Genomic DNA, 26884 nt, shown 5'->3' on the forward strand with positions numbered 1-26884 from the left:
GGGAGGAGTTCCGCAATATCGCAAAGCCGTCGGTGGCTAACTGAGGCTCTAGGGGGGATGTAGGTGGAAGCAATGCAAAGTTCTTTGCCTTTAATTCTGGTTTGGCAAGCGACAACTTCAATGCCTGGTGTCGAGGGGAGGTCGATCCGATTGAAAGAATAGCACTTTTTGATCCCCAAAAGTACTCCTCCGTAAGAGTCTTCTCGATTTTATTTATTTATTTATTTATTTCGTCAATCTATGTAGACTACAGATTTCCTTAATTACTAATGTGTATATTTCGTGAATTTAGTATAAATGAAGCAATTTCGGCTTTTACAGAATCATCCTCTTACGCGTTAGAATTTCTTTTGTGTATAAAATATTGCTTTAGTTTCAGTTTAGACATTGTAAAATCAATTGAGTCGCAATAGTGATTATAAATAGACATCATTCGATTTATGGGGCTATATTTTGCATAGTTTGTGCGAAAAGGAGTTATTGAAAATATACTTCGATTTCGTAGCTGTCGTGAAGGTGCATAAAAGTTCAATTTGGATAAAATTTCAGCTGAATCGATACGATGCGAAACGATATTATTAATGAATGAGAGCATTGCAAATTAGCGACGCTCGTTTAATGTTTGAATATTGATAAGCAAGCAGCGTGCTTCATAAGATGGCAGAGGGAATGCTGTCCATCCTAATTTACGAAGGGCAAATAATAAAAACTGTTTTTGTACCGATTCTATTCGTTCTTCATGTCTGCTTGAAAAAGGGCACCAAATAATACTGCAATATTCCAATATCGACCTAACATATGCAATATATAATATTTTTATTGTATAAGGATCTTCAAAATGATAGCTAAAGCGTTTTATAAAACTGAGCATGTTGTTAGCTTTGTGTATAATTGTGTTATAATGATCAATAAAATTTAACTTTGAATCTAATATAACACCTAAATCCCTAATTCTTTCACACTTTACTACAGTCTGATTTCCTAAGGTAATCTCAACATTCGGTGTTTGTCGTTTTCGACTAAAGGTTATTGAATTACACTTTTTCACGTTCAGTTGTAAGAGGCTTTTTTGACACCACATGTGGAAAATTTGTATTTCGTTTTGAAATGTATTAATATCCTCGGCATTTCTTATCTCCAAATAAAGTTTCATATCGTCTGCATAAATTAGTATTTTCAGTTTTTTGAGAATGAAGGAGATATCGTTCACGTATAAAATAAACAATAGAGGGCCTAAATGAGAGCCTTGTGGAACTCCTGAGGTGACTTTAATTGGATTAGATTGCTTTCCTTTAAATTTAATTATTTGCTGACGTTCGGAGAGGTATGATTCTAACCATGTAAGTAGCCCAGGCTCAATGCCGATCTTTGTCAATTTATAAAGTAACATTGGGATGTCAATGCGATCAAATGCTTTACTAAAGTCTGTATAAAGTGCCTCCACGTAGTTTCCATTATCCATTGCAATCAGTGTATAATTAATAAATTCTAGTAAGTTTGTTGAGGTCGAACGACCTTTGAAGAAGCCATGCTGGAGGTTGGAAATTCTGTTTTTTATTTGAAGAAATATTTTTTCGTTAATGATTGATTCGAAAAGTTTCGGAATACAGGAGATTATGGCTATCCCACGATAATTACGTACGTCAGATTTTTTGCCAGATTTATATATAGGCACTAAAAAAGATTTTTTCCATATTTTAGGGAACTGTCCAGATTGCAAAGACATATTAAACAGCCAGAACAATGGGGCAGTTAACTCGGTTGCTAGGTTTTTCATAAATAATGGTGGGATTCCATCAGGGCCAGAACCTTTTGATACATCTAAATGTTTTAGAGAATTGAAAATGTCTTCGACTATGACATGATTGACACTAATATCCAAAGGAAAATCGGGAAGAAAAGCGAAGTAATCGCGATCACGGTCTTGTTCAGAAAAAGTCGTATATATTTCTTGGAAGAATGTTGCAAATAGGTTGCAGATTTCTTCCGAGCTATCACGTACGTTGTCATCCAAGTGCATTGTTGATGGGAAATTGTCTGATTTTAATTTAGTTTTGACGTAGTTGAAAAAATTCTTTGGACAAGATTTGATCTGCTGTTCCGTTTTTGAGTTATAATCCGCAAGTGCAGAATCTATGGCCATATTTAGTTTATCGCAAATGTCGAAATATTTTTCCAAGTTCTCATTATTTTGGTTTTTCTTATATAGCTTATGGGCTTTTTGCTTCCTATTTTTCAAACTCCTAATTTGTCTATTATACCAAACGGGATGCTTCGAGTTGCCGTGTCGTCTTTTTTTCTTAATAGGCACCTCTTCATAAATTATCTTGAAAATAATTTTGTAAAATACGTCCACTGCGGTTACAATATTTCCTTCATTTCTAAGGCTATTTTGCCAGTCGACACTACTTAGCTTCCGCCTAATATTGTCATAATTGGCTTTATGGTATTCAAAGACTTCCTCAAAGTCACAATCGCTGGATTTTTGAATTTCATGGATGAATAAGGAAAATTCAATAGCAGTATGAAATGCTTCATTTTTCCACAAAGGAGTTAGAGATTCAGATACACAGAAGTCTTCCTGAATGTTTGTAAATAAAAGATCGAGATAGCAATTCTGTCGATTTTTTACGTGATTTATTTGATTTAGTCCTATGCTAGCAGTTTTATCGAAAATATACTGCAATGTTTCGTTTTCTCCCACGACTGGGATTAAAATATGTTCGTTTTCAGAGTCCGGAATAAAATCTGCGTTGCGTTGGTTAAAGTCTCCGTAAATGTGAACTTTAACCTCGGCTGGGAGTTCAGATAAAATTTGTTCAGCAATTTGGAAAAAAGCTTCGTACGATGTTATATTAGCATGCTCTGGTGGGAAATATACAGAGGCAAAAATATGCATTTCGCCGGCAATGTTTGATTTAACCCACACATGTTCAAATTCTTTAAACTTCACTGTGACTAGAATTTCTGAATTAAATTGAGCCGAAATACCCACAAGAACTCCCCCGCCAGACTTCTTTTGAGATTCGTGAAGATTTCGATCGTCTCTGAATACATTAAAGCCACTGCCGAAAATTTCTTCACTTTTTACGCTATCGTCCCAGCTAGTTTCAGTTCCTAATATAACCAAAAATGACGAACCTAATATACGTTTATGAATTTCTGCCATTTTGGCTGGACTTTTCATCCTATTAAAATTTTGACAATACATTAATAATTCTGTCGCAGTCTTTTTTGTATTGGAAAGTCTACCATCATTATCTAATTCTTGGAAAACACTGTGCTCAACAGCAAACTCGTCTTTTTCTTCTTCTAAGGAAAGTGTCGAAACTACCGAAAACACGAATGTTGAAAGCGGCATGCCTCACACTGTGATGATGATGGCGAACATTCCGTATTTACTGCATTTAATTGATGCGATGATCTTGATGTATCACGTGCTGGGTAGGGATTCAAAATCTCACCTCGTGTAAATTGAATCGATGGAATATAATTTGTAGATAGGCCGGAAAAACGATCCTTGGCTGCTGCAAGAAGCACTCTATCCGGTGGTAGAAGATTCGTGTTGCAGCTATGATTGGGATGACGGTTTTGGTTATGACTGGAGCTACTGGCACGACTAAAGAAGTTGCGATTGGAAAAATTGGCCGGCGGGCCATAATAACGATCGTTTATTGTTGCAGGGGGTCTCCGATCAGGTGGAAAAATATTGTTGTTGTTGTTGTTTTTAATATTAGTATTCCGGTTTCTAAATATTTGTTTCTTTTTACGCCTTCTAGCCTTATCCGCCTGTTTTTGTTGATTCAATCGATTTATTTCTCGCGCATCGTACTCAGTCCAGTCAGCTTTCCATACTTTTTTCGTGCCCAAGAAACGCCATCCTGAGTTAATAGCGTTATTTAGTTCAATTTCCAAACTGGGGCGTGAGTCATTCGGCGATAGCAATTGCGCGGTCTTATTGTTCGCATATACATATGCTGACATCGATTTAACCTCGTTGAGAATTTCTGGCAGCAACGTTGATTCATGTGACGACCGTAGTTGCCTGGTGCTTTTGTTTTCGTTGAGGGCAACTGAGACCGACTTCAACTCGTCGAGAATCTCGTATCCTAGGGTGGAATTTGGAGGATTGCTGTTGGCTGTGTCTAAAGACAGCTGACTAAGCTGACTTATTTCCGCGTTCATGTCACGCAAATCAGCGGATAATTCCGAAGTAACCGTTTTTAACGATTCGTATACACTATCTGATGTTGACTTAATTGCTGTGTCAAGCAGAGAGGTAACGTGGTTTTTTATTGCAATAACACTGCCGGCTAAACTACTATTTTTGTTGATTGCAATCAATTCTTGTTTCACAGTAGTGAGAAGTATTTCTAGGCCTTCGAGTGCCTCATGTACTAGGTCCGGCTTGTTTTGCTGAAATGTTAGTTGATGAATCACTTCAGTATTCTCCCGTATTTGTTTTTCCAGAAGTTTTTGCTGCTCGGCGAGTCCGTTGAAAGCAATTTTCCCATGTAGTAGTTCCTGACACGAGTCGCAGCATGGCATTATGTACGAGTTGACATCAACCAATCTCCTGTCCTTTCTCCTTAGTGATCCCCGCTGCACGGTAACGCCAATGCAAGCTGCATGATACTTCCTTGGGCATCCAACACACGTCCACAGAATCGAATCCGCAGAGGCGTCCAAGGCACAAATTTCGCAGTTCATTTTATTATCGTTCGCACTTTTTTTAAAATCGGTCACTTAAAACAAAACAAACTTTAGCACGCGGCGCGCGGTCAAATTGAAACAAAACAAACTTTAGCACGAGGCGCTTGGTGAAATTAAAATTAAACAAACTTTAGCGCGCGATACCGGGAGCGAATGCAAAACACGTCCACACTTATTGACGACAAAAATCGAATCCAAGCGAATAATATTAAAATCGTGGAAGTGTAGGGTTATTTCTGAAGTGAGCCATGTCTCGCATAGGGCAAATGCATCGCATTTCAAATTATTTAGTAAGATTTTAAACGAATCGATTTTCGGGATAATGCTTCTGCAATTCCACTGTAGAACAGTGATTAAATCCTTGACCTCGTTCGATGAATTAGCCATCGAAGGATACAATCGCTGAAAGGAGGGGCCATTTCGCAGCGAACTGCATCAAGAATGTTTTTACTGCGGGGAGAAAGCTTATCAAGATACTTTTAAGGGGGTCAGAAATGTTTAACGCTGTAAGAATACGGTCCACAATGTCAGAGAAATTTATTAAGCCAGCACTGTTTTCTTTCTCTGGCTGAGATATGGGAACACTTGGGGTTTTTGATGTTCCTGGAAGTGCTGGGAACTCCTTTTCTGAGCTCAGGTTACTGAGACCGGGAGCGACTTGCTTCGGTTTTGCACCAGTACTTCCTTGAGTAGTTATTTTAGGGGGACCATGAAGAGACACCTTCTGGCCTTTACGACGAAGCTTGGAAGAGGAAATGTTCTTCCTTTTTCTACTACTTCTAGGCACAGCAGAAGATGTTCCCTCCTGGGGTTCATCACAGTCGCCTTCGTCAGTAGACAAGTTGGTAAAGATGTTCGTAGAGACAGGTGGCGTAGCTATCTTAAGCATTTCTGCAAAAGATCGCTTAGAGCGTCCCTGAAGGGAACGCTTAAGATTTTCCTCGCGCTGTTTGTACGCGGGACATGAAGGGAGATCATGTGGGTTTCCCCCACAGTAGAGGCACTTTTCGACATCTCTACCACAGGAATCATCCGCATGATTCCCACCGCATTTCCCACAGCGGGCTTTATTGCTACAATGGGAGGCTGTGTGTCCCAATTGTTTGCAATTAGTACAGTTCATGACCCGCGGCACAAACAGGCGAACAGGTAGACGAACCTTGTCAAAAAGGAGGTAATTAGGCAGGGCAGAGCCGGCGAAGGTCACCCGATAAGAGTCTGAGTTGACGTATGTTTTCTTCCCGTCAGCTGCGACTGATGCTGAATGCAAACGTTTGCATTCCAGTATCTTCACTGGCTTAAGCATGGGGTCTTTGAAACAGCCAGTCCCATATTTTAGCAGGTCCTCGCAATTCAGACTCGAATCGGAAACGACCCCACTGACTTCAACCCTGCTAGCTGGAATATACACCCTGTACTCCCTCGTAAAGGGCTCGTATCCAGCAATATCGTTTGCCTGAGTTGAACTGTTAACCACCACCCGAAGCTTATCAGGCCGAATTTTCGATATTTCTGTCACGGCCGAATACCGATCCGTCAGAACTCGAGAAATCTGCAACAGATTCAAACACTTTTTTTCTTTGGTCCGAAAGAAGATCACAAATGGCCCGGTGGCCGAGCTCGGATATACCTTGAGCCGGGGAGCCGATTTTATTTCGACGTCCATCTCACCTTGAGATGAACCGCCGTCAGGGGAAGTCATTTTTGCACGGGCCAATTGCCCAGTGCACGTTATTAAGACAACCAAGAAGGGGAAACGAAAACTAATACTTAGCTTGTGTATGTAACGGTATCCAGACGGCTTACTAGAAGAACACTGTTTCACTTCACTGACCGGCTAACGGTACTCAGAAACAGAAACACAAAAGAAGGGAAAAAATACTGAAACCTGAACTAGGCGCAGAGTGTGTAAATAACCTTGAACGCGGATTAACACTATTTGTCGCTATAGAGTGTACGGACCGATGACAAAAGACTTCTATCTCGACTGAGTGCTCGATAACGAATGGAGGTGAATTACTTGTTGATCTGTGTATTGATATACCATCCAACATTTACCTCATGATTGAACGCAATGCCTAATCCAAGGAATAAACACTAGAACTCACTGTTTCTTTATCAACGCTTTATTTTGTCTTTGAAGTGAACTTATATATTGATTTTTGAGAAATAGTTCTTTTATTATAAAGGTAATTCACAAAATGTTCTCAACATCGAATTCCTTGAATCACGTAGATGTGTTTTCATACCCCGATATTCAAAATCGGTTTAGTTTTGCCCCTAAAACACCAGTAAAGCAATACTCTGTATGAAACAATCTCATTTTTAATTAGTGGAAATTGGTAAGCGAGGACTAAAAATACAAAATATCTAATATCTCCGCCGCTCGTGCACGGATTTAGACAATCTATAGCTTGTATTGTTCGAAAGTTTTTTGCAGAAAACCTGCTGTGTTTTGACAAAATCGCCCATATCTCAGAAAGTAAACAACATATCGAAAATCAAAAATAATAGTGTCAAATGGCAATGTTAGGCCTTTCATTTGAAACTAATTTCATTAAGATCGGTTCAGCCATTGCTGAGATAATTACATGACATTTTGTACATACATACATACACACATACACACACACATACAGACATTGTCTCAATTTGTCGAGCTGAGTCGATTGGTATATGAGACTCGGCCCTCCGGGCCTCGGAAAAAGTTTGAGCGAATCCTATACATTTCTTTTGTAAGAAATGTAAAAATGCAAAATGTGGGTTAGCCCCTTTTGAACACCAGCCATTCAATTGCAGACGAGATGGGTAATGTCACCCGCTAAAACACTGCTTAAGGCCAATTGCAGTGGGCCGTAACTCTGAATGTGAAATTTATTGTACGGTTCAGATGTGTGAGGACTTCACGATCGCGTGTATCATCGCGAAGGGCTCGATCGTTTGTACGTTGTGCATTTGTATGTCGCGTGTGCTAACAAGTATGCAGGTAAAGTCAGGATTTGGACTATCATTCTACCAACCAGCTGTTTCTGAAGCTGAGTGGGATCACGCTTCCTTGTAAAATCGACTAACGTTGTTTTGTCCATAGAGAAAACTTTAGGTCCTGTATCACATGGCTTAACTAAGAGCCTGCGGAAGGTCCATGTAACTTCTGAATGTTGCCAAATTGCCTAAAAGTACCTGTACTTTTCTGAAAATAAATTGCATAAATAGTTATTCAACATTGATGTAGTTTCTCAGAGAGAATATCAATGGAAACTGAGTCGAATGCATTTTTTTGTCCAAGAACACAGACGCCATTTGTTATTTTTTAGCGTAAGCGAGTTGAATTTCTGTCGAGAGTAGCGCCAGACAATTCCCTTTCCAATCCGAAAACCCAACTAGGTATGTGGTAGCAAGCCATTCGAGACGTCGTAGAATATTTTTTCCTACAATATTCTGATGCTGGATAGCATTGCAATCCGCCGATATGTGTTATGATCGGAGGCTGGTTTTCCCTGTTTTGGAATGGCACTAATTCTCACTTATCTGCAATCACACTGGACAATATTATGCTCAAGAAACTTGTTGAATAAATTCAATAAGCGTCTTTTTGCAGGGTCATGAAGATTCTTCACCAAGTTAAATTTATTTTTGTCTCGACCCGGAGCATTATTCTTGCATGAGAAGAGTTCAATTAGAAATTTCATCACAGAATCATTATTTGTGGGAATATCGCGAATGATTTTCTGCGCAGAAATAGAATCTGGACAAACTTTCTTGGCAAAATTAAATATCCAACTAATGAAATTTTTGCTTTTATTAGTTACGCTTCGATTCCTCATTCTTATGGCTGTGTTCCAAAGAGTACTCATTGATGTTTCTCTAGACATAACGAACACGAAAAGAACGAGAGTCTGCCACGCACTAATTTATAGATGCAACCAGCCGCAACATTTTAGTCGTTCTTCGCAATTGCCTAATGCATTACCTCTGCTGTTTCGCTAGGTCGAACAAGGACATTAGGGTGTCAATCCTGAATTCTGAAAACCGCTAGTGTGCAAAAGCTTTAGCGCCTCGAAAGAAAATTTGCACCCTTAATAAAGCAGGCATAGATTTACTATTTTTAATTTCAAATATCGTAAAATGTATGCAGTGTCAATATCTGCCAAAAAGCTCGAATAAAATCATGCAACTAAAGCAGACCTTACACGTTCAAATATTTTGTCAATACTAGAGAGGATTGATAAATTTATTCAACGTGTAATGGAACAATGCGAGTATGGCAACACTGGCTTTAGTCATGCTAGTATTAGTAGCAGAAATAAATCGAAAGGCACATTGCACTAAAACGAGCGAGAGAGCGATAGCGGACAATTTAAATTCAGTTTGTAAGCTACTTTTCTTACATCGGATTTTATTATGCTGTTTGCTGAAAATTGATTTCTTGCGTAATCAAATATAAAAATTTCAGTTAAAACTTTCACTAGAACACAATTAGTTAGTCCTGAAAAGAACCGCTGGTGGTTTTATGAGATAGTTTAGGCTCACCCACCATGAATCTTTTGGCATGATGGTTACGCGGTTGACGTGTATGCTTTCGTATCCTCGAACATACTGATCAGGTAGGCCTCGCTGGCCTCTTGGGTTGTAAGCGTAGATCGATTTTAAAGTCCGGCAATTTCAAGACCCAGACACTGAAAGGGTAGCCTGTGGATTAGTTGCTCCGTCGACTTTTAATTTCTGGCAGGGTGACAGTTCCTGGTCGGAAGCCGATAGCAATAAGGCTGCTTAACGCCACCAATTGCAGAAGCACTTTTGCGGACGGCCGTCATTGCCAACTGCTTACGGGAAGCTTTTCGCACGTTGGTGCTCCGCTACTGCTGATGCTGATAGTACAACGACGGTCAAACGAATGATGAGCAAACCCGACGACCGAAATTTATAGTCGTGAAGCTGCATTTCCAAAAATTAACTTTATTTCGAAAAAAGTTTCAACATTTTTCTTGAACGACACCAGTTTTTTTTCGCAAGATATTCTACAATAAAAATACGAAAAAATCGTGTTCAGCCGCTATCCACTTAAAAATCTGGATCTCAAATACAATGATGCCAATCTATCGCACAGCTGATAGAAAATGTCACAGTGCATTTTTGAGTACTAAATCAATTTTCTATAACTTTTTATTGACTTTATTGCAACGACAATGACTTTAAAAATGCTTAAATCAATAATTTGCTCAACAATTTTTCAAATCTATCCTATAGAGGCGTGAAGTGCCTCTAAAATTGCAATCAAAACTGAATGACCGCAGCTAATCACTCGGTTATGGCAACGTTCATATTCATTTAATACAACAGTTGCTATCGAACTGTTGTTTAGTTCAAGGTTCTTCATTCACCATCGCTTTTAAATGAGTTTATATTCAACCTCTTTTGTTTGATCCTGTCAACTAAAAAGATATCGCTTTTAATTGACCCAGTGCAAACCAATCAAATGATATACGGATAACGGCTGAGCTCGCCCATATTCCAAGGTGAAAGGTAACGGAAACCTATGAATTAATTCATTTTAAGATCCAATATGACGACAATTAAATATTATTTGGAAATGGCTGGTCAGAAGGAAAAGGAAATTGGCGATTGATGCCAAAATGGCGGGTTCTGGTTACTATAAAACAATTAAAATCACCATCAATAAGGGTGTCAAAGGAGAGTGCCAGCAGATGCCGAATATTGATGATTGAGGCCATTTTGAAATCCAAGATAGCGGTTTCCTCTTACCACATAACAGCGAAAGCCACCATAAAGATGGGTGTCAATTGAAAGAGGCTGGTCAGCAGAAGCTTGAAATTGATAATTAAACACCTCAATTAATATGGGTATCATTTGAAAGGTGGTGGTCAGGAGATGACGAAATTAGACGATTGAAGCCATTCTGAAGTTTAAAATGGCGGTTTCCCGAAAGCACAAAAAGTATATCAATATTAATGTCATTTGAAAGGGCTCGGCAGTAGACGAAAGCCATTGATGACTGACACTACTTTGATATCCAAAATGACGGCTTTCGGTTAGCACAAGACAGTGAAAATTATTATCAATATGGGTGTCATTTGCAAAGGGGTGGTCAGAAGATGACAGTAATTGATGATTGAAGACATTCGCAATCGAACGGTTACCACAGCCACAAAACAATAAAAACAAGTATTGGATTTCAAATTTTCCTGAATCATCTATTTTCATCATCTGCTGATAATCACTTTTCATTGATTCGTGGCTACTAGAAGTTGCAATTTAGTTTTCAAAATGCCGCCAATCATCAATTTCCATCATCTTCTGACTACCACCTTTCATATGGCACCCGTATTGATGTTGTGTTTTACTGTTTTCTAGTAACCAGAGGCCGCCATCAAAATGACTACAATCATAAATACATTCAAAATTAAATCTCATGATAAACAGCATTAAAAATACCCCTACTCTGTATATATTCATTATCTTGGCAGGAGTTTTTTTTTAATTTAAATGTGGCTCATAGGAATAGCTTACTTCCATAAGCTGAGACATTTCTGGTGAGACGTGGGTTTTCAATTAAAACTAAACAGGTAAACAAATAAGCAGAAATTATTTTTGAATTGACAGTGAACTTTGACTAACTCAAATGAAGCCAGCAGAAGACAACTGATATACTGGCAGTATACTTTACTTACAGTGAATGACTCGCAGTTTCATTTTCAACGCACATTTTAGTTTGAAATTGACAATTTACCGCACTTCAAATGAACAAACTTGCGGTATTAGTTTGAATGACACTTTTTTCAATAATAATTGAAAATGGGTAACGCAAGAGCGGTGAATGCAAAACCAGTGAACCAGAAATGTATCACTAAAAACTCTTGGCAAACAGTTTTTTTTTTCATTTTGTTGGTGGTCTCTTTTTTCCAACTTTCAGTCCACATTTTATCATTGCCAACTAATGGGTGCCGGTTCAGTAAACAACCAGCCCAGCGAAGTCATTCCGCATTGTTCAACCCGGCAAGCGTCCAATGCGTCGGACATACTTTTCATTGAACTAATAACGTCAGTTCAAGGATGGTGGCAGTGAATGGACCGTAATATGATAGCTCTTCCTGCTTTCCGATATCGGCTGTCGTCGGCGGGCCGGTTTCAAATGATACACACACATAGAAACGGCAAAAAGTGGCGGTTGTCAGCAAAGACCAACTGGAAAAGGGCATATAATATTTCATCTTTCGGACTTCAGTTCGGAGACTCGAATGAGGAAGAAAAATGCAAATGCACATGATATCGTTGCCATTCTTTTATACCCAACCTTAGATCCCACTGTGTTTTTTTTCTTCCACGATGAAAGCATGGTAAAGCAAAGAGTCTTAGCTTTTCAGTGGGTCGTTAAATTTCTAAGCCGAACCGGGGAAACGAGAGAAAAATGTGCAGTCAGCAACTGTGAATAAATATACAAACATGCCGTTCGTCAAAGTGGTGAAAAGTAAATAAAATACCGATGAATCAGTCTGTTGTTGGTTTTGCACTGGTATGCCTAGTTCGTAGTTAGGTTTAACTTGGCTGGATATCGCGCAGAGCTTACACCAGCTGATGAAAATTGCTCCGATTTGCTTAGGTGCTAGTCGAATGTTTGAAATACATGAACGGTATAGTGTGCTGAATGGGAGAATAAAGTGTGTATTATACTGTGTTTTTATTTCAATTCATTCAATTGGCGCGGCTCAATGCTACCGCCGTTAATATCGTCATCATCGCAGCTGAACAATTCGGTTTTTTTGTTCCGGATTATGACCGAACGAGTTTTAAACTACCAAGCTCTTCGATCTTGGGCCGCCATTCTCCGTCCTCCCTGAACACCCACCACATACACATCATCATGGATCCCATACACGTTAAATAATAACGGCAGTGTAGGCGAATAAAACAATAATTTTTACGATTTTGCTAACTAGAACTAGTATAGAGTAAGTCAAGTCGCTTGTTTGATCTCTTCTCGCGCTTGGGATGAGCAAAATACGGTACAGTACTCGTATCTACCGAAAAATCTAAAACTATTGGTTATCCTTAGGTAAAACTATTGCAATTTTGAATGAAACTACATTCAAATAATTAATCTATCTATCTATCTATCTATCTAGTCTAGATATATAAAAGTCAAAGTTAGTATGTATATGATTTATGGACTCCCAAACGGCTTAACCGATTTCCGTAAAAAATTATACACCAGTTGGTATTTGTTATGGGGCGTGTATGTGTGCTATTAGTTGGGGATTATCTGCGCGCCAGATGGCGCTTTGGAACAAATTGTCTTTTCCTCCTATTTCGTTGAAAATCGCAGCAACGCGCGATGGGTATTAGCTAGTTTTCTATATTCATTATATAAATTCTAAGAGCTACTTTTTCGGGTAAGATTTCGGAATCAAACGTCTTACGAACTACAGAATGCTGCTTTCAAATTATAGTTAAAAATACTGCAGAGCAGTTCAAATGAAATACTTCACGTTTCTTAAGTTTATAAGGATTAAACCAAAAAAATCAAAGTCAAAATCCAGTGCAGTGCTAGACTTGCGAATATTTTCGAAGCTATGTGGCCTCTCCTGGATGCGACCGTATCCTTCGTTGCGTTGCGTTGTGACAATGATTTTGGCGGATTGCACACTGACTTTATCATGTATGACTGCTGATTATCCAATAAGAGTTGCTTAGGAAGTGGTAAGTAGGAATTCATACCAATCCGACCTATATTAAAACCTCAACACATGATAGCCATCATTGCCGGCCGCCCCCATCTCCATCGTTCACGGGGAAGGATAAAGGATAAGGTATACGGTAAGTGTTGATGCTCCACCTACTTAACGGAAGGACGACGATTCATCAGACTCTTCCGTAGGTGTCGCGGAGTTAGTGGTTTGGCAGGGTATAAGGCCTAAGATTTGCTCCAAGCAAGCGATGCGACTTGTAAAGAATATTTTATTATGTAGTTGTTTAGTTAGTCTTCGAGTACACGATTACTCGAAAAAAGAAAAGATCTTGTTTAGTTTTTGGTTCTTTTCAGACTCTGGGCAGCCGGCTACCGAGAGTATCCTATGTTTCCTAAACAAAAGCAATTTGAACTCCACACAGCCGACCGTGGGGGTATTGCCTAGAAAAGCTAATCTTATCAGCGTATTGGGCCGGATCACTATCTATTGTAACGGTATTTAGACAGAATTCGCTACTTCTTCTCTACGATATATTTATTTGGTTGAAAACTACCGAGTGATAACACATTATACAGACAGAGAGTTATGATAGCGCGAGATGTTATAAATCAAGGTATGTATTTCCTATTTTACGTATCGGATGATTTATAAAATACACGTATACGAGCGATAATAATGACCATTGAAAAGAAATACAAAGAATTGTTAACCTGATACACGGGCTGGTTAGCAATAACGGAACTTGAAATTAGATTCATAAAAACAGACGCGGCGAATTTTCAGTACGTATTGACCCGCGATCATCGATACTAGTCAGATTAAAGTCTTGTTGCGGCTGATTTCCGATCAGATATTCATTTTTACGGTACTGTTTCCTTGATTATATCTGTTCGCACCCTCTCATTCTGCTACTATCGGCAGAAGGCTGATAGCACCCAGTCGTCGCCGGTCTAAGGACCAAATGTCATCAATAGACTTAGACTCGCGTGGAGGCATGCGATAGGAGACTTGTGAGAACTAAAGAGATTAAAAAAACGAAGAAACGACATGCTCCATCCTGAATCCAAACTCAGCTATAAGCTTCTACAGCTGAATTGAAACTCTAAACGGAACATGGCGCCTCCTTGCCATTCCAATCCCTTTAGTGAAGACTATGTTATCTCACCGTTTGACGATCATCCTGGATGCGACCGTATCCTTCGATGACTAATTCATCGAACCAGGTCACGGATTTGATTGCTATAGTGGAATTGCAGAAATATCGATTCTTTCAAAATCTTTAAAAAAAATTCAAACGATAAGTAGTTGCATTGTACAATTTTTGTGTTGTCTTTTGTTTCGGAAAGCACATCGACGCTCTGATTTTTTGCCTTTTCTGAGGTGATAAACTACTTTGTTGTTTTCGGATCCGCGAAAGATTTAGTTGCTGACATCCGGATCATACGAGGCACTAGTTAGTTTGGAATGATCCTAGTGAAAACGTTCGCATTTATAATAATAATTTATAAGTGAACTGAAAATAGACTGCATCTATCACTCATTACTGGCCGGCTTTGTGTTGTTGTATACCAACGAATACGTATTGCGATGAGCTGCCACAAGTGTTCTTTACCTATTGTTGGTGGTGAACTGTACGCGATGTGTGAGGGCCGATGTAAGCAAGGTTTTCTCGCACAGTGTGTTGGACTTGGTGAGATGAATATTTACAGCCTCAGCAAGAATTTAATATGGCTTTGTGTCTGTGTTTTTTCCACAAGAAGCGGTATGTGGTTGAGCCTTCCAGTCCACCAAAGCAGATGGAGGAGCAAATAAAATACATGAACGATAACATTACCTTAATATATAAGGCACTCTCGTTGAACGAACCACCAAACCTTCATGCAGAACGCGCTGCGCCAGTTTCGACTACGCGGAAAGCAATGGAACCGAAAGTAAGCAGTATTCACCGAACTGTTGTTCCAGATCTGACCAACTCGCTGCAGGAAGGAAAAAAGTTTGCTCTATTCCTTACGAACGTTGATGGGTGCGCAACTGAAAGTGATGTTAGCTGTATGGTATCTGAGTCGCTAAACCTCGATGTTAGTACCCAAATAGAAGAACTGCGAAACTTTTGACTTTGCATCATTTAAAGTCGTTGTAAGCGAGAAATGGAAATCGGTAGCAATGAAAAATTCTACTTGGCCTCCGGGAGTGAAACACCGAGAATTCATCAGTTTACGCAACTCAACATGGAAACCTGCCTATTGGGAATCAACTCGCTTATAATTATAGGCAACAGGTGAGATTTTTTTATTGTGTCGAGTTGTTTTGAATGAATTGTAACTTCGTTAATGTTATTAATGTTTACAATATGTTGTAGAGTATTATTAAATTTGTTGACTGTTTTTCTGTTGAATATGATACCAACTGGAGCTCTCGAAAGACTGTTGACATACACGTAAGATTTCCAAGCATAGATATAAGTTACTCATAAAAAAATATATAGTTTTGAAAATCGTCTGTACGGTTTATACCGAAGATATGATAATAAAATTAAATTAAAATTGTGTGAAACACGGCTCACTTTAGAAACGAACCAAAATTTTCATGATTTTAAAATATTATCGAAAAAATTCCTAAGGAGGAGCACTTTTGGGGATCAAAAATCGCTATTTTCTCAATTCAATTCTCGAAATCAAGGCTTGTCAAGCTCAAATTACAAGCTAAGAATTTTGCATTGCTTCTCTTTACATTCCTCCTAGAATTCAGTAGGGCAGTGAAAGCTTTTTGCCTTTCTCAATAGGTATTGCAATTGCTCTGAAAACCGATTTTCTAGCGGAGGCCCGGAGAGCCGAATGACACATACCATTCGATTCAGTTCGTCGAGTTCGGCAAATGTCTGTGTGTATGTGCGTTTTGTGTGTGTGTATGTGAACACAATCTCACTTTTCACAGCGATTACTGAACCAATTTTCACAAACTTAGTCCCAAATGAAAGGTACAACATTCCCATAGGCTGCTATTGAATTTCTAATGGATCCGGTCCCGGAATTACATGGTGATGAGTACGATCACGCAGAAGATGTAGATTTTAATAAATACTGCAATGAATGTATAAAGGTGAAATTTTTTCCAAAATGTGGCCACAAGTGCCTCGATTTGTAGTACTAGGTCACTAACAGCCATTCAAAGTCTCTTTGGTCACATCCGCCACCATCATCGGTTCCAGAAGCCCCGGCGGAGGTATCCAAATTCAGACTACATTGACCACCATAGACGGTTCTGGAAGTGCCCGGGAAAAACGGCCATCTTTCAAAATTAACGAACTCACATCAGTTTCCCGGAAATGCTATAAAATTACGTACGGATCGCTATTCTTCGTAAATATAGATTAAACCGTCCGGTCACATATGAAATTCCCATATAAGCTGGAACTCAATTTTTTTTCAAAGGGGGGACCCCATGAAATTTCAGAAATTGAATTCGTATTTTTGATGCCAAACATCTTTAAAATGCATGAAACGTCGAGATTTTATGTCACGTCGAATTTTTTTTTTAAATCGACTTTTTGGGACTTAGCCGATTTTGCTCCTTATTTCAATTCAATAGTGGCTGTTTTTTCTTTTGCAAAATTTTAGAATTCGAATAATCATTTCTTTTCTTATATATAATTATCAAGTCATGTATAATAAAATTGCAATGTATAAATTTGAAAGCTTTTAATAAATATAAGCAACTAAAAAATTCATTGAGAAAGGCACAATTGCACCGCTAGGTGGGTTAAAACAGATTTTTGTGTGTTTCATTTGTAATTATGGATCATTGCGCAAAAAAAAAAATAAATAATGACAATAAAAATATATTTCAATTTGATAAATAATCATTTTCTTAGCCAAAAAGTGGTCGGATTTGCCCCACAGCGTAATTTTTCATTACGATGCAATTAAAAAAAAATGACAAAAGTCGGAATTCATCTATGCACTTTGTAGGACTTTAATCAAAGAATTTAAATCCACTTACATTTTTATGCTATCACTTTAACAGTCAGAAATATTCTGTAGTCAATGATGCACAAAAATCAAATCAAAAATTGAAAAAACACACTTATTGTCGTTTGAGCATCTCAATGTAGACCAATAAAAAGCTGTCATACAACCAATATAATTATTTTCGATGCTCTACACGACAACATTGATATTAGTTTGCGTAGTGCTTCCGATTTGTAATAACAGAGGGGGGTCAGGTTTATCCAACGGTTGGATTTGCCCCACCTTACCTTACATATTGGAGATTAATTTTTTTACCCGAAATAGTTGTTCTTAGAGAACTTAACCATTACATTTATATTTATTGAACTTTTCCATATTGTGACTGTAATTGATCATCTCAATATGTAATACATGCTTGTTGATGCGCGTAAAAATAACATTTTGTTAATAGCTAATAATGTAGGAGAACCCGGGGCTATTAAGACAGTGGGGGTAATTCGGACCCCCTCGATTTCTCAGAAAATTGTAAGACTTTCTGACTGTCGTACATATTCGTGGAACCGCTATTCTAAAACATTAATTTTGACAGCAGAATCTAATTATTTGTTTTTTTTTAGAAAGGCGATACATCGTGTTTCATTTTTTTGCCATCCTCAAAACAAAAATCACTATAATGCAAAAACTGTGATTAAAGCAACAAATAAAAGTGAAAAAATTAAAGGTATGTATTTTAGAAAGCTTGAGGCTCTTATTCTATGGAATGATTTTTGTTTGGGTGAAAACACAGATATTTTCAAGACGCTAACCACTTTTGTGCGAAATGAGCGTACGGGGCTATTCGGACCCCCTATTCTATCAAACGCCGTTCAGCGGCTTGCGGCTACGCAGGCGATTGCACACGGCATAGCAAAGAAAATACATGATGCGCCAATCGACAGCTGTGACTACCCAAATTAAGTTTTTGTAACGGAATTTATTTATTTTTTTGCTTCTGAAGGAGTTTGTTTAATAAATATTTCATATGTAAATATAGTTAGATTGTAGAAAAACTAAAAAAAAAACAATTGACGGTCTGAATTGCCCCGTCGGGAGGTCCGAATTACCCCTACATTGTAAAAGGATGGGAAATGTAGAGTTTTGCAAATCGCCACCTAGCGCTGCCATGGAGTGGTGCAAATGAACTTTTATGGCACCAAAATGTAGCTTAGGTTTCAAACTAACAAATAGAACTTTTGATCGATTATTTTTTTCACATCTATCCACCTAAAAGGGCGATTTGCTTAGGTAGGTCCGAATAGCTCCGGGTTCCCCTATATAAATTAAAAATAATCGAAGCACATTTTATGTTATAAACCGTCGCATATGAATTGTCATCCAAACACTGAGTTCCACTAAATCCTGTTTCTATTTTATATTCAATTTATTCTTGGAGCAATAGAGTATCGGAATAGCCAAAGTTTTTCAACCAAAAATGCCTATGAAAACAGAAATCTTTGATAAAAATAGTGCAAATTTTTATGGAAAATAGTCTTAGAAATGAAAACAGCGATTTTGCAGCATTATTTGTTTGTATTTTAGTGATACTTGCAACTTTGTAGAACATATTAAATTCATCAAAAAAAAGTCGAAAAACTGATTTTTGGGTCATATTGACAAAAACAAAAATTTCACCTCGAAAGTTATGTTCGATGTCTGTGATATCTTCGATGAAGTAATTCAAAACACAACATTCTACAACTTTGCCGAAGACATCAACCCTACAAAAAAATCTTGAAACATTTTGCTTTGATCGGGGACTCTACTTGTTTACGAATAAATGTTGGCTCAAAAATGACATCGAATGCCTCAAATAGGTTTTATCCCACCTTTTTGCCTTTCTACTATTGAAAAGGCTATTCAATCACTCTGAAAACCAACTTTTTAATCAAGGCCCGGAGGGATGAGTCTCGTATGCCCTGCGACTCGGTTCATCGAGTTCGGCAAATATCTGTGTGTATGCGTATGAGATGGCCGAATCGATTTTCTCAAACTTAATCTCAAATGAAAGGCACATGTTGCCTTTGAATTTAATTCTAAATCGAAATCTGGTTCCGAAGTTACTGGTTGAGAAGTGTCGTCATTCAGTAAATCTCCATATAAACTAGTAATGAAGTGTGATACATCTTTTCCGTTTTAAGTGTTTCAGCATCAACACGTAGTTCATCAAGCTCGTAGATGGCGAGCCATTGTATATAGATATATTAAGAATGTAATAGAAATATGAGAAAGGCACTATTGCACCAAAAGGTGGATTAAAACAGGTTTTTTCCTGCAGGATCGAGATCGTTGCGGTAAACTGTGTGAAGCCGAATAACTGAAGCGAATTGATTGTGGTTAACCACAATAACATCAACATCGTCATTTGAAACAAAGACGAACAGAACATCATTTTTATGCGTAGTCCTCTCATGTTCTGATAGTAGCTTCTAAGATATTCCTGCAAGAAAGCTTCTGACGGTTGAACGATGGAAAACGAGCGGCGGTGGTGAATTATAATAAAATTTATCATTCGCTATTTTAAGAGATATTTTTCAAATGTCGTGGTTGATTGGAATTGGCTTAATCTCAGTCAGTTGTTTTACTTGGTATTCATTTGATTGGGTTGGGAATCAAGAGACTGTTACTTGTATTCCGTAGGTTGGTTAGGGATTTTATGGGGTTTTTAATTACAACAGGTTTATAAGAAAGCGGATTATTAACAATGTTAGCCAAATTGTGTCGTCCATTCGTACAGTGACGCTCGAAGCGTGTAGACGTTTTTTCGCGAGTTCTGCCGGAACGATATTCGGCCATGACAGAAACATCGAAAACTCGCCCTGATATGCTTCGGTAGCTAGTTTGAAGCAGGCAAATGATATTGGCCTTTTTTGTAGAGTATATATACCAGCTAATCGGGTTGAAAATCGCAGGGTCGTCCCCGAATTGAGTTTAAATTGAGCGGATCTGCTGACACACGGGATTGCCTGTTTTAAAGACCCCAGGCTTCACCTAATGAAAATGCTGGACTACAAACGTTTACATTCAGCATCAGTTACAGCTAACGGGTGAATAACATATGTCAACTCAAACTCTTATCGGGTGACTTTCGCCGATTCTGCTCTACCTAACTACCTCATCTTTGACAAGGTTTGTCTATCTGTTCACCTTTTTATGCTGCGGGGCGAAGTGAACTGATCTTATTGAAAACAACTGTGACATACAGCCTCTCATTGCAGCAATAAGGATTGTTGAGGGAAATGCAGTGGGAAACATGTGGATGATTCCTGTGGAAGGGATGTCGCAAAGTGTCTCGACATGTTCCGCATGCAAACAGCGCAAGAAGAATCTTAAGCGTAATCTTCAGGGCCGCGCTAAGCGAACTTTAGCAGAAATGCTAAAGATAGCTACGCCACTGACTGGTGTCTACGAATACTTCTAGACCAACACGTGAAAAAGGCGTAAGAGCAAATAAGAGCCTCTCTGGGTTTACTTTCTCTTTCGATTATTAGGGCTTCATCATAAATCTTCCCAACATTTTTTCAGTGTATAACGAAAGACTCTGACTTCGCCTAGCGTATTTTGCTAAGAGTTAAGCAGCAAAGGTAAGCGGCCGAGTAATTGACGGAAGAGAAAGTAAACAAAGAGAGACTTTGCACTGATGCCCTTTTCACATGTTGGTCTAAATTTATACTAAATACTGTCTAGTGACGCATGCAACTCTGATGTCCCCAGGAGGAAACATCTTCTGCTATGTCTAGTAGCAATAGAAAAAGGAGGAACATTTCCGCTCCCAAGGTTTGTTATACAGGTCAGAGGGTGTCTACTCAAGGTCCTACAAAATAAGTACTCGAGGGAGTTTTGGTGCAAAACCGAAGCAAGTAGTTCCTGCTCTCAGAAACTTGAGCTCAGAAAAGGAGTTCCCACCACTTCCTGGTACATAAAAACCCCCAAGTGTTTCCATATCTCAGCCAGAGAAAGAAACAATAATAATAAAATTCCCTGTAATTAAGGACCGTTTAATAACAGCTTTAAGAGAAGGGTTTCACCGCAAAAAAATGCTTTTTTGTGAAGTTGTTTAAGAAATTTAAGTGAAGCGAATTGAACAAAGTTTTTGTACATTATAATATATCATTTAAATTACATTCTAAATGTTTCCATGCAAAAAATCTCTAAGCGACTCGGTGACGAAGCTTTTTGTGTAATGTCTCCGGAAAAACACGATTTGCGGTGTTAACTACCATTCAAAAATTACTTAACCGATTTATTTCAAACTTTGCGTACACATTCTATGTAAAAATACCTAACCCCTACGTTGAGTTTTGGAGAAAATTTTGCCATAAAGGGGATTTTTTTTACTCATTTCAGATAAAAAAATTTATTTTTACGAAAAATTCCATCATTTTATGAGTAAAAGCCCCCTAATAGAAAAATTATCTCGAAACAAACTGTTTAGCAAATTTGGGTGCTTTATAAGGTGACACCTGCTAAAGACCAATCTCATTCAATGAATTTTTCAACATCTCTCGTTTGAGGACGCTAGAAAGTTCGCAGACATCGTAGATTAATGGAGAATTAGGACGATGGTGACATTCTATCATCCCGAAGGTATGAACCAAACCATGCTTCAGATGAGTTGCGACTTCATTCGAATAGTGGTATCTGTGCTTGTGACGATGGTTATCACGATATCGAACATATTGTCTGGACATGCACCGAGTATTGTTCAGCCAGATCTCGACTAGTGGATTCCCTTCAAGCTTAAAAAAGATCACCCAATGAACCGCTATCTGCTCTATATGTCACCATCAATGGTTTGATGCGACATCCATGTGACACGAAACATCACAGGCGCAACTCGGTGTGTTGTTGATCCGCATCTGAGCCGTACTGCGAAAACGCTTGGAGGAACCCCTACCGGTTTGAGGAGGACCATCCGGAGCCGTCCGAGACTGTAATCGATGTCTAAAACTGAAAGTTAAAATTTTTCTTCTCCAATATTGTCCATCCTCTCTCCCCTGTCTCTGATACTGCGTCTGGTAAAACTTAAATATAATTAACTAACCTCTTTATTTAATGCCCGAAATTCTAATCAACTCACATTATTATTTACATGCACGTTTAAACTTATGCATTACAACTCAACACAAATTATATCTGAGCGCAGGTATCAAAAATTTTAGCTAACGAACCAAGCCAAACGATTTCTAAAGCTCTTTGGCACATCAGCAGGAGGATATATGTATGTAAAATACTAACGAATGGTTATAAGGTTATAGCTACACACCAAAAAAATCTGAATTTTATCGTTGACGTAATTGCAAACATGACACAATTCAACAAACCGTAATTTACGAAATGATGGAAAATTACCGTGTTTCGTTTTAATTTTACATGAAAATATACTTTACATGCTGTATGTGGAGTAAAATTACATGATTTACGAAATTAAACGTCATGTAAAATTAAAATCAAACGTAAAACTAAGCCTTCTTTGATGCTCGTATATGTCAGGGTCAGGAGACGTAAATTTACACCATTTTTTCTAGGTGTGTACGAACTAAAGAAGAATATTGTAACAGATATGGTCTCTTTTTCCCAGGCATGAGATAAATTATACGTTGAAAATTGTCTCATTGGTCTACAGTTGTCAGTTTCACATAAATTAAAACATCATCGTTCAATTTACAGTCGGATCATATCAACATACACAAAAGTATATTAAATTCTGAACTTTTAAACGCTTAGTTTGTTTTTTCAAACAATTCTCCTATATTACCGCGTGTCATACTCTTGCTCATCAATACATACTAAGAGATACCTGTTTCTTTTCAACAACGTAGCAGAGCTGAAAGATAATTGCAAAACCGTCATCATCGCCATAACCGAGACGGGTAGACAAAAAACATGCAAACCTTCATAAAATCGGCCAAGAAACCCTCTCACTCAACAGTATGGGTTTTGCTCTCTCTCTCACTCATTTCAGCCCAGCGTACCTACATACCATACATTACTGAAAATATTAACTGACCTTGAACTTTGGATGCTGCGCCCGTATCACAACTACATGCACGCGCACCAGCGAGATGCTCACTGACAGGATATCTCTCGCGCGTGGCACCGTGTCAGTGGAACACAAAACAATCCTTGTTGACCCTTTTCTCACAAAAGAATGCAGGTGTGAGACCACCCATAAGTCCTTCGCGAACTCAAGGATGAAATTGCCCAGTAATCCAAATTAGGCGAAGGCTAATGTTTCATCATACGATCATTTTCGTTGCAGAAAATTTAGAGAAGTCGAAACTAAAATATATAAACGAGCGATCAAAATAAAACTCGCATAAATCGTGTTTTGATCCGGTTTTAATTCCTTCAGATCTGTTTCTTTTACTTCGACACACTAGAGCACTGTACTTCGCTTCACTAGCTCTGTGAAAACAGATATTTGCAATGAAACATTCGTTTTTTGCTGCTCGATGAATAACTTGCACTGAACTAGTTTTAACAGAGCACTTGCTTTCTTCTTCTTTGCACCGTCAAAACATTTCGTGGAATAAAATACACATTGACGAGAATTTGATGATCACATTAAAAAAATAAATTTCTCCTCCCAACAATCAATTTATGTTATTACATTGCCACTAGCCGTTATCGTAGTGAAGAGATGAAAAACCCACTCATCAAGATCGAATATTTATTGGTAACACAATAACCAAAGCAATCACGCGAAAAGAAAATTAGAAACTCTTTTACTGTCGCTTCCTGCGCTTCACCTTATTGAAGATACCGATTCACGGCGCAATAGCTCACTCACTCCATTATCTCCGATCATCGGCATTCAACAAAGACTGCGGTGTGACCCCAATCAGAACGACATCATCAATTCAGCAAACATCAATTATTATAAAATTACGAATGCACAAACATAACGCTGCAATATCACCCGCGACAACAGTTGGAAAGTCTTATCATTTTTTTTCTTCTCTCATTTACCCGACGCGGCCTCCCCGAAGTGGACCCGTCCCGTGGAACAATCTCACATTCGACTGCGGAAACGACGAGCTGCGAAATGCATTCACCACCGAAGGAGACCACTCTAATGTGTCACACACGCATCAGTAGGTACTTTTGCAGCAGCAGAACCGCACCTCCACTTCATTGTACGCTCCGCCGTAGTGAATGTATGCACTTTCTGAGCGTTTCATGCACTTCCAAGAACCGATAGGGACAACGCTATGATGACCACAATATCAAAAACAAAAAGCTATGATAAAAACGCGACGCCACACAAATGGAAAACACCACGACCGAACCGGATTGACCTGGACTACGATGCTTACGATGCTGTTCACCCGACAGTCGAGTACGAATTGAGAAAGGCCCAGAAGCGGCAGCCAGCAGCAGAATAGCAGCTTCAACAGCTGTGTGTACACTCGCGAGAGCTTAACCGTCGGTGTTAGGGATCTTATTCCTACATACATAGACGTGGTTGAATATGCACTTGTGCTGCTATTTTTCCGATCAAGCCAAACCGAGCTGGAGCGACATAAGCAACATATACTCCCGCTCTGTTATGCCTTTGCCGGTTCTCTCCGTTTTTATGCTACTCCCCCTATCCAATGGTGAGCGTTGTTTTGCTGCACGATCGAACAACTACCAGCAAAGTGGGTGGTATGCTATGTCGAGCGAGAGACTGAACTTGTCTAGTGAAGAAGCAGCAAGGCTCCATCTGTTGGAAAGTAGCAAAAATTAATACACATCCAGTGTAGTAGTTGGTTGAGATCTTTAACCGTTATGTGTCCAACAAAAAACACCGACGAGGGTACCCGGGCGCCCACAAACTGCAATGCCCATAACTATGGCTTTCTTTAACCGATTTGGATACTTTTAGATGTTTTGGATTCAGAAACTCGTCCACTTTTTGATTCTGCTAAATTGGACCGGATGAATGGATCTGCTTCTTGGCAATCCGGATTTTCCGGAGTAATGTTCCAGTACTAGAATATCATTTGTAAATTTTAATAATTTTCTAGCAATATTAGTATAAAATCGCTCAAAATTGTCTCGGAAGTCTGTTATTTATTGTTACGGGACCATATGGCAATTTGACCTCGGAATGACCACTCAAGGCCCCACGGAAACCTGCTCCGGAGTGTCCGTTCCGGAGTCAAATCACCAACTGGTTCCAAAACCACGACATACAGCTCACTGAAGCAATTCCAAGAATTTTGATACCCATATTGCCAGTATTCCATTGAAATTCACAAATAGTATCCCAGCACTGGAACATGCTTCCGGAAATCCGGATTGCCGGAAACCGAATGAAGTAACCCGATTAATTTTTACCAAGTCTAAAAGTGGATGGGTTCCTGAATCCAAAACACCCAAATGTATCGAAATCGGTTGGAAATTGTCTTAAAAATTGGCACAAAGACCTTAAGATGACACAAAGTTTCAATTCCCAGCTATGGATAAAACATTGGAATTTCATTAATTAAAACCTGAAAAGGTGCCGCGTTGGACTCATAACGGTTAATGGCGACGGACGGAGTATTTTTGCGGGAGACTGTACGTGCAGATCGGTTAACCAACTTTTAATTGCTTGGGGAAGTTTGAATCTTATGGTCATTCGCGTCTTTTGGATTAGTCATTATCGTTAATACTGGAGATGGATCTACAATGTGCCCGAATAAGCTGTTTGTGACCTTTGTTTTTGGTATTTAGGATGGCACCAACTTAGAAGGACCAGGGCCGCCATAATACTACTCGGGGCCCCTGGACCCTACTGAGCTAAGAGGCCCCTATAATTGGCATTTTGCTGAAAAGCTGCGACATCTACAGACTAATAGCATAAACAAGATAAGATGGATTTTTGTGCGTTTTTCATATCTACGATAAGCAATTTAATGTAATTTTTTAATGTTTTTCCGTAAATACGCATCAATTATAGTAAATAATGGACTCAGAGGGGAAGAAAAACAATTTGGAAGTTAATAATAAGTTTTTAGTAAATTCACTCAAGTTAAACATAAGAAATCTTCGAAAATGTGTATATTGTGCTTCTAGGTTAGGGTTCACAACCGCCCGAGCTAAGAATATTCAAACAACCAATCAAAGCATAACCAGTATAAATTCACTTTTGGCAAGAATTAGCTCTCATTTCGAACATACACAACTTTGTACGAAGTGGTTTTATACCGGAATAAAACCCTGCAAAACAGGGATAATATAGCAAAGTTAAAAATATGCTATACGTAAACTTTTGGAAATTTGCTACTGCTCTCCCGTTTTTATCAGCCCCTGTTTTTATCAGATTTTTTACCCAATTTTATCGACCGACTAATATTATGAGGCTGTGTCTAGGGATTAATGGAGAATACGTACAGAGCTTCAGTTTATTAAAAAAAATTAACAAATCAATATTTATTCTTCAAAAGGGCTAATGAGATTTTTGTAAACAAACTTCTTTTGCTAAATACTCCG

The 26884-nt window shown here is 38.6% G+C and overlaps 1 protein-coding gene across 1 annotated transcript in view; it reads right to left on the reverse strand.

Annotated features, from left to right (window-relative positions):
- Positions 1–24772, reverse strand: part of LOC131690132 (bromodomain-containing protein DDB_G0280777) — a 351834-nt gene extending 327062 nt beyond the window's left edge. Inside the window, exon 1 of the mRNA XM_058975671.1 lies at positions 23433–24772. The gene's annotated coding sequence lies outside the window, so the exon portion shown is untranslated. The remainder of the gene's footprint in view (positions 1–23432) is intronic.
- Between the last annotated feature and the right edge of the window lie 2112 nt (positions 24773–26884).

The sequence above is a fragment of the Topomyia yanbarensis genome, chromosome 3 (genome assembly GCF_030247195.1).
Source record: "Topomyia yanbarensis strain Yona2022 chromosome 3, ASM3024719v1, whole genome shotgun sequence".
Taxonomy (NCBI): Eukaryota; Metazoa; Arthropoda; class Insecta; order Diptera; family Culicidae; genus Topomyia; species Topomyia yanbarensis.